Below are 8,838 nucleotides of genomic sequence, written 5' to 3' on the forward strand. Positions count from 1 at the left end.
CCAGACCTAGAAGAGGGCTCTCAGGAACACTGGCTGAGGGAAGGAGGAAAGAAACAGTCACCTCCCTTCAGGACATGCCCCCCCCCCTGCCCCCCGCTCCTCCCCCGCCAGTGTGAGGTGCCCTAGGGTCCTCCCTGGAAGCACTCAGTCCAAACACATGCCCCAGGCCGGGGGGGGGGGGGGGGGGCTTCTGGCTGGGGCTGTGCACAACTGTGTCCCTCACTCTGTTCCCTCAGCCAGGTTAGATGCAGAGAGGTCAGGTTCATGGCACTTGGCAAAAAAACCCAGAAGAACAGAAGTTCAGAAACCTCAATGAAATGCAAGCAAACTGTGTGCAAGGAAGCAGCAGGGAGTCCTTCACGAAGACCAGCCCCACCAGCCAGTCCGGCAGGCTGTCCAGCTCATCCTTCCTCAGCCCTCTGGTCCTGGAACCCTCAGAGCTGGCCACCATCTGATCATGATGGCCTTCCCACTCTGCAGAGGCCCACAGCCCTACTCTCGCTAAAGAGGACCACACCCATTTCCAGCCTTGCTTCTGCCTCCCTCCATGTAGGCCCTGCTCCTCTACCACCGTGGCCCCCAGACCCCCGGCGCCAGCCTCCCCAGCCTGGTGCACCTGTGAGTGTTTCCTCTCCCTGATCCCGGAACCCCACCAACGACTACACTCCTTGTGGACAGAGGCCAGGTCTTCCTGATGGACACTGGGGTCATAGGACCTGCCACTGCATCCGCCACTGAGTTCCCCCCCCCCAGGCAAGGAGCACTTATTTGCTCGACTCCATCTCCTCTCTGTGCCCTCACCTTGTACTTGGGGTTGGGTACAGGCTTAAGATTTGCAAAATATTGACTGACCAATTAAAAACTGCAGGAAACACTCCCAAACACCACCAGCACCACTCCCCCATCAAAGAGAGGCCATAGGGCAGCGGTTTTCAACCTGTGGGTCACGACCCCTTTGGGGGTCGAATGACCCTTTCACAGGGGTCGTCTAAGACGATCGGAAAACACATATATAATTACATATTGTTTTTGTGATTAATCACTATGCTTTAGTTATGTTCAATTTGTAACAATGAAAATCCATCCTGCATATCAGATATTTACATTACGATTCATAACAGCAGCAAAATTATAGTTATGAAGTAGCAACGAAAATAATTTTATGGTTGGGGTCACCACAACATGAGGAACTGTATCAAAGGGTCGCGCCATTAGGAAGGTTGAGAACCACTGCCATAGGGGATCACAAAACTTCTCTCTGAAGTCTGAAAAAGACCGCTCCAGCAAAGAGCACCGCAGAAGGTAGATGACATGCTCCCCAGTGAGGACTTAATTCCATCACCGCTAAACACTCCTACTTGGAGGGCGGGCTTGGGCTTTCAGGCCCTAAGAACCGATTTATTGTTTCAAGCGCAAACATCAATCCAACAAAAGCACTTGACTCACTCAGACGGAATACTTTATAAACAATAGTAAATTCACACAGCCTAACATTCGCATTTTTAAACAGAGCAGACTCCAAAATGTTTACATACACAACTATATTAAAGTATCATATTAAAATTATGAGGTTAAATAAGAAGTGACTAAACAATGTCATTAACTCCAATATGAAAGAAATGGGAAAATGCCATTAATAAAAGCAGCAGCTGGCCACCTGGAACACTGAAGCCCGGGCCGAGGACAAGCCACGTGCACCCACCTTGACTGTGTGCACAATAGCCCCACCATTTGCCACTTGACAGCTGTGTGTTTGAGGCCCTTTTTCTGCTCATTCCTCACTGGATCACAGAATCCACATCACTTTTATTTATGGCATCTACTTAAAAGCATGTAATCTCCAAAATCAGAACCAAGAAGTTCCCAGGTGGTGGCAGGAAGGAAACAGGCAATTCCAGAGAATAGGGAGAAGCACACAGGTGCCATGAGGCCCAGACCAGTCCTCGACCAAGCTCTCCACCAGGGCCTACACCAGCGGTTCTCAACCTGTGGGTCGCGACCCCTTTGGTGGTGGAGCGACCCTTTCACAGGGGTCGCCTAAAACCATCCTGCAGATATTTACATTACGATTCATAACAGTAGCAACATTACAGTTATGAAGTAGCAATGAAAATAATTTTATTGTTGGGTCACAACATGAAGAACTGTATTTAAAGGGCCAGAAGGTTGAGAACCACTGGCCTACACTGTGCCCTTCCCTCAGCAACTCATTCATTCATTCCTGGAACACCTACAGCCAGGCCTTGGAGACAGAGTGGGCATGAGGCCCTCAACCCCACGAGCCCCCAGCTAATCATGATGTTAGTGGTGACATTGAACCACTACCATCATGATGAGCTACTGAAATTGCACAACTGAATCCTATCAGAAAGGAGAAGAAAAGATGTTAGGCTTATATGTAACAAGGGTCAAAGGATATGCATGGATTGAGGGTCTGAGGGAAAGGAAGATGAAGAGAGGTGGTTCCAAGAAATGAAACAATGTGTGCAAAGGCCCTGGGGTTTGAGGGGCTTACTGAGAGCAAGGAAGCAAGCAGGGAGGGACCAAAGCTCAGTAAACAGACAAGTGCTATCAGAAGAGGCTGATAAATAAAGGCCAGCATCAGGCAGGATTTGAGAAAGGGAATAAAGGGTACAAACCTGCTTTCAGTGAGGCCACTAAAAATACCATTTGCAGCACGGATGAACTACACCAGACACACCCAGACCCAGGAGGCCAGCTCTCTGCTCAGAGAGCTCACTAGCAAGTCAGAGAAACAAATCCCCTAAATTCTTCTAATGCTAAGCATATTTATCAACTTCCCAAGGATTTGGTCTTTCTCCCTTATAAATAATGTAATTGAAGAGTATTTCCCCCAATGGAAAATCAACTTTCTCTTTAAAAGTATTCCATGCTTAGAGAAAAAAGTTATATAATACCACTAGAGGCCCAGTGCATGAAATTTCTGAGCCCTCTTGCAGTCCAGGAGCCCTCAGGGGATGTCCGACTGTGACCCACGGGGACATCCTTAGCACTGCCGAGGAGGCGGGAGAAGCTTGCCAACCTTGAGCCTGGCTTCTGGATGAGTGGCGCTCCCCCTGTGGGAGCACACTGACACCAGGGGGCAGCTTCTGCATTGAGCATCTGCCTCCTGGTGGTCAGTGCGCATCACAGTGACCAGTTGTTCAGCTTTTCAGTCTATTTGCATATTAGCCTTTTATTATATAGGATTATATATAAAAAGACAATCAAAGTCCCTCACAGCTCATTTTCCTGAAACCCCAGACAACCACCATTATCACTTTAGACCATTGGTTCTCAACCTTCTGGCCCTTTAAATACAGTTCCTCATGTTGTGACCCAACCATAAAATTATTTTCGTTGCTACTTCATAACTGTAATGTTGCTACTGTTATGAATCGTAATGTAAATATCTGATATGCAGGATGGTCTTAGGCGACCCCTGTGAAAGGATCGTTCGACTGCCAAAGGGGTCGCAACCCACAGGTTGAGAACTGCTGCTTTAGACCCAAATACTTAAAAAAAAAAAAAAAACCCTGGGTATTACTCAGGACCTGCTTTCCTAACACAATGCACTTCTGCTGGCTGGGAGCCTGCACACACACACACACTCCTCAGGCCGAAATACCAAAATGTATTTAATAAGTGTCACCTTTATAAATAACACTAGAGGAGGCCCAACGCACGAAATTCGTGCGCAGGTACGGTCCCTAGGCCTGGCCTGCGATCAGGGCCATGTTCCCCAGCTGCTCAAAGCCAGCCCCACCCCCTGCTGCCATCCACCCCTAGTTTCCTGTTTGCCATTGGGTGATTAGAGCCTGCCGGCTAGGAGGGAGAAACTGAGAGGTGGTCAGTGCGCTTCATAGTGACTTGTTGAGCGGTCGTTCTGGTCATTCTGCCATTAGGGTCAATTTGCATATTACCAATTTATTATATAGGATAAGAAAATATCCTGTGCACATCTGGATGGCCTTATGTTCATCATATTATTTCCTAAGAATAAATATTCTAGTTAGTAGAATTGCTGGGGAAAGGGGACTGACCACTTAAAATTTTGACACATAAAACTTTTCTGGAGAATAATCAATCATGATTTTTTGCTCTACGGAGAGCAAAAAATCATAATAGCCAACACTCATATTTTGTTTACTATGTGCCAGGCCCTATTCTAAGCACTTTCCATATATTAACTTACTTCAGTTTCTCAAAAACCACAGAAGATAGAAATTATCAGTAACACCACCAATGGGTGTTATCAAACTTACCTCTGCTAATATGACGAGCATAAAGGGACTCTCCTTTCAGCTGAATTTCTTTACTAGCAAAGCTTGAGTTTTTTACAGTAGCCACTGTGATCTGCATATTTATGTGCTTTGCTCCTCTTGCAATAGGGATGCTCATCCTTTTTTTTATTGGTTTGTAAAAGCTCTTTGCATACTGACAATTAAGCTCATATAGGTACTTTTTGTATATTTTTTCTCCCATATCTCTTAACCTCACTTTTAGAATCTTTTGTCAAAGAGAATTTTCTTTAATTCTTATATTAAATCTGTCAATATTTTTTTCTTTAAGGTGTCTGGCTGAATTATAATAACAGATTAAATCAGTGGTTTTTCAAAGTTTTAGGTCCTTGGAGAGCATTCTTCCAAGGTAATCTTCCAGACAAAACACTGAGGGCCACCCTGCTCTGGCTGAAATGGTTGTGGAGCACCAGGTGTCCTCCACCACTCTCACCTGCCCCCAGGCAGCCTCAGGAGACATCCAAGCACTCCATGCAACCACCACTGCCGGCTGACAGGATTGTTAAGATCCCTCCCAATTCTATGGCGCACTGGAGGAGTAGGAGACAGCCTAAGAAAGCCAGAGCTACTTCCCAGAGGCTGCTGCAACTCTTGTCAGCTAGGACAACTCCATCAGCAGTGACCACAACACTGAACCCAGAAAGTATTCCAAACTGTCATCTTCTCAAAGAGGCTGTGCTCTCCCAAAGGGCTCACCTACAATGAACTTCAGCTTTAAGACCACCACTGCCTGGAAGCCAAGGCATGGAAGAAGGGACCAGCATTTGGGTGCCAGTTGTTGTACTTTCACCTCTATCTCAGGTCTCTCCTCTGCAAACTCAGTACAGAATAGGAGCCACCTCAGGCTGTGGGGAGAGAAACGGAGCCTACATGGCATCTGGCCCAATAAGTGCTCATTAAATGCTAGCCACTGGCTATGTAAGGGGAACACTCTCCTCCCAGGAGGGGCATTCTGGCTTCCGCATGGGCTGATACAGATGCTGATCTGTCCCCGTGGTTCTATGAGAGGTCACAGTGGAGGAAACCTATGTAGGGCCTGGACTGTCCTTCCAGAAAGTAAGGAGGCATGTCAGAATAGGCAGGCAGCAGAGAGATCCTGAGCAGCTGCAGATGCCACAGCCCACGCTGCACCCCATACAAGCCCCAGCCACCCCTTCTCTTCACACAAGCCCAAGAGACAATAAACATGACCTTACAAAAAGAACTCACGATTCTTACTTCAGTGACAATTTTCCCCAAAAGAATCACTCTATAAACATACTTAATAAGGTATGCTAAAATGCAGCATCACTTTTGACACGGGGCCCCTCTTCTGACTTGAACCAGGAGACACTGTACCTTTCTCTAAGGTCAAGGCCAAAAGCGCTGAGCCCATGCAGTTCACAGCATATGCTGACCATCTGAGACTGAAACAAAAACCCCTTCCAAACTTGATCCCTGACACCCACCCCAGGATCAAGGTGGGGGCTGCAACCAATGGGGCAGGGAATTGCCCTCTGGCTAGAACAGCAGGGACTGGGGCCCAGCTTCACAGGCTGAAGAACCAGGTTCCAAATCCGAAGCTCCCACCAAAACTAGGTACCCTTTTCCCCAGTCATTGATTTTGGTCCAGGGACAGAAAGCCCAGCACGGCCTGTTGCCTGAGGCAGCCCAGCACCAGCAGTCGTCCCTCCTTCCCTGCGTTTGGCTCACTCCCTACATCAGGTATTAATCTATTACTCATGGCAGCTTCTGAGCCATGAAAGCCCAGCCGTTTTCAATAGAGAACGGTATGGACGCATTCTACAGGAGTGATGAAATGTTTCTTCTGCTCTGGCAATTAAGACGGCACAAAGTCCCCTTTCCTCTGGTGCCACCCCCAACATCAAAGGATGAGAATTCAAAGCCGTTCATGCTGCATTGAAACCTCACAATGAAGCTGGAAAATGGAAGTCGATTACTGGGCATAAATATGCAGTAGTTAAAAGGAAAGGATTATAACAAAATTAAACTGCAGCAACCCCACAATGTGTGGAAACTTCCAGAACTAGAGTCTTCCTGGTAAACATAATGAGGGGCATCCTATCCTCATAAAGCAGGTTTCAACCACCGAAAATCAAGACCCGCACTCCAGCTGCACATGGCCAGGATGCCATGTTCCATTGATCCCACTACAGTAACAGCCCCCAAGGCCTCCGAGAACATGGCATTTGGAGATTTTTATTTTGCACGGCTGTGAAGCTGCTGACCACAGAACATTCTCTCTGGCTCAGGCCACATCTGTCCTTGGTCCCTAGGCCTTCTAGGCCTACAAACCATCCTCAAGTCATCCACCCCACTCCCAGCCCCAGTGCTCCCCCAGGGGCACTCATGCTGCCTGCGCCCCTGGCAGGAGAAAGAACCCTAAAGAGGGCAGTGTTACATCTGCCTGCTGTAGAAACCCTGCTTCTTTTCTGACTGATCCTTGTTCTTTTTAGGAAGGTATTTGATCTTTAAAATAAAAGCCCAGATCGCTGTAGAAGTCTTACAATGTGTCAGGGTGTGTGTGTTTTTAAAGCAGGAAAACACTTTCCTCCCACACAAATGTGAATTCTAGGGCAAGATGCCACAGACCCAAGTGAGTAGACGATCTGGGAAAGCTTGATCAGTCTTAAAAATAGATAATTGAACACAGATTTTAGGATTCTCAGGAGCTACCTGAAAAAAAAAAATCAAATCTACATATTTTCAATATCCAAAACTCCATTCTGAAGGAACTTCTAGCAGGGTGGCATTTTGCATTTCCAATGATAATAGAGTAATTGTGTTGCCATAGTTACTGCAAAATTCTGCAATAACTTTTGTTGCTTTGTAAATGCTGTAGTGTATATTTGTGTACAAGCAGCTGATTTTCTTAATTCAATGTCTCTCCCTCTCCCGTCACCAGCACCACCTTTCCTGGCTGTACTGTGAAACCACCCGGATCACAGCACCGCCCCTCGCAAAACGCACATAATTATCAGAAGCAATTAAAACTCCAGGTAACCATGACCATGCTACAAAGAAAAAGTGAAACCAGGCCACGGTACAGACCCACTGGCACGCCCCCAGTCTTGCTGGGCGGGCTCTGGGTGAGGGCTGTTTGCATGTTTACTCCCAGGCCTTCCATGCTTAGGTGGTTTGTGGGAACAAACAGAAAAGCCTGAGTGGAGAAAAGAGGAAGCGAAGTAACTACCAGGCCCTTCCTCCCTCGGCGAGGGCAAGGCAGCGCTGCTCTCAGCAAGCAATTAGGTAGGTCTCTACAGTCGTGCAATTAGGATTTAGTTAAGAAAGTCATTAGTTTTAAAATAACTTAGGTTTAATTTCTGCAACGCTTTATTTGAAAATTGTGTCACAGCAGGTCAATTTACAACATGCAATAAGGAAAACACTTATATCAGCTGCTGCGAGTTATTACAAATTTCTGATGTGCCCTAAATGAGTACACTGGGTTCCACCCCCGGCCTTTCCAACAGATCCGCACGGTCTCCCGCTGTAACAGTGTCAAATAATTCAGCGATAAATGTAAATACGAGATAATTTGCTTATAATGCCGTGGTGTGTTTTTACAACGCCGGGAGACGCGGCTCACATCCTCGGGGCAGGACCAGCCACATCTCGGCCTGTGGAAACCCTGCGGGCACCCAGACGGGGTCGCGGGCAGCACCCGTAACCCCGTCGCGGGCCGGGGCGCGCACACACACGGCGCGACGGCGCACCCCACGCCGAGAGCCCCGGGAGGGACGGTTTTCTGCAAACTCACAGCCCTGACAAAGTTACATAAACAGCGCCCGCCGGGCTCCAGGAGCCCCCGGCCCACCTGCTGGGGACTCGGCCTGGCCCGAGCGACAGAGGCGCCGTGCGACCCCGGAGGCGAGCGGCCGTCCTGGCCCCTCCCGACCCCGGCGGAGGGCCGTCGTTTGGCTTCGGTTGCAAGGAAGGTCCCGACCGGCTGCCGCTCTCGCCCGGGAACCCTCGAGCTAGGCGGCGCGCGCGGCCTGGGTGCCCGGGCCGGGGCAGGGCTGGGCCGGGGGCGCGGACCGGCGTCCACCTGCCGGGCAGGGCGGCGGGCGGAGGGCGTGGAGGCCGGCGGCCTGCTGACGGCGGCGGACAATGGCCCGCGGGCCAGGCCGGACCGGGCTGCGCTTACCGCGGCGGCAGGCGGGGAGACGGCGGCGGCGGCGGCGGCGGCGGGCGCTCCGAGCCGCATCTCCTCAGCCTGCACCGCCACCACCACCACTGGCGGCGGGCAGGCGGGCAGGCGCTCGGGCGGCGGCGACAGCACGGACGCGGCCACGGCGCGCCGGGCCCAGGCGACTGAGGCGGCGGCGCGGGCGGACGGGCGGGCGCGCGGGCTCGAGCGCGGGCGGCGGCGGGGACAGTGCACCGCGGCGGCGGCCCCACAACCTCCCCTCCTCATTCACAAAAAATTGACCCACGTTGAACCATGATGCTGCTCCCCCCTCCAGCACAGAGTCAAGCGCTGATAGGCTAGCTCCGACGCCCGTCTGCCACCAAGGCCCTGCCCCCCAGCTGAAAG

General features: G+C 50.1%; 1 protein-coding gene across 25 annotated transcripts in view; it reads right to left on the bottom strand.

The window, feature by feature from the left end:
- The window catches only part of HDAC4 (histone deacetylase 4), a 257,343-nt gene extending 248,761 nt beyond the window's left edge, over positions 1–8,582 (bottom strand). For all 25 annotated transcript variants that reach the window (XR_004969397.1, XR_004969400.1, XR_004969395.1 and 22 more), the window contains exon 1: positions 8,449–8,582. The gene's annotated coding sequence lies outside the window, so the exon portion shown is untranslated. The remainder of the gene's footprint in view (positions 1–8,448) is intronic.
- Between the last annotated feature and the right edge of the window lie 256 nt (positions 8,583–8,838).

This window comes from Myotis myotis, unplaced genomic scaffold (genome assembly GCF_014108235.1).
Source record: "Myotis myotis isolate mMyoMyo1 unplaced genomic scaffold, mMyoMyo1.p scaffold_m19_p_8, whole genome shotgun sequence".
In the NCBI taxonomy this organism is placed as follows: domain Eukaryota; kingdom Metazoa; phylum Chordata; class Mammalia; order Chiroptera; family Vespertilionidae; genus Myotis; species Myotis myotis.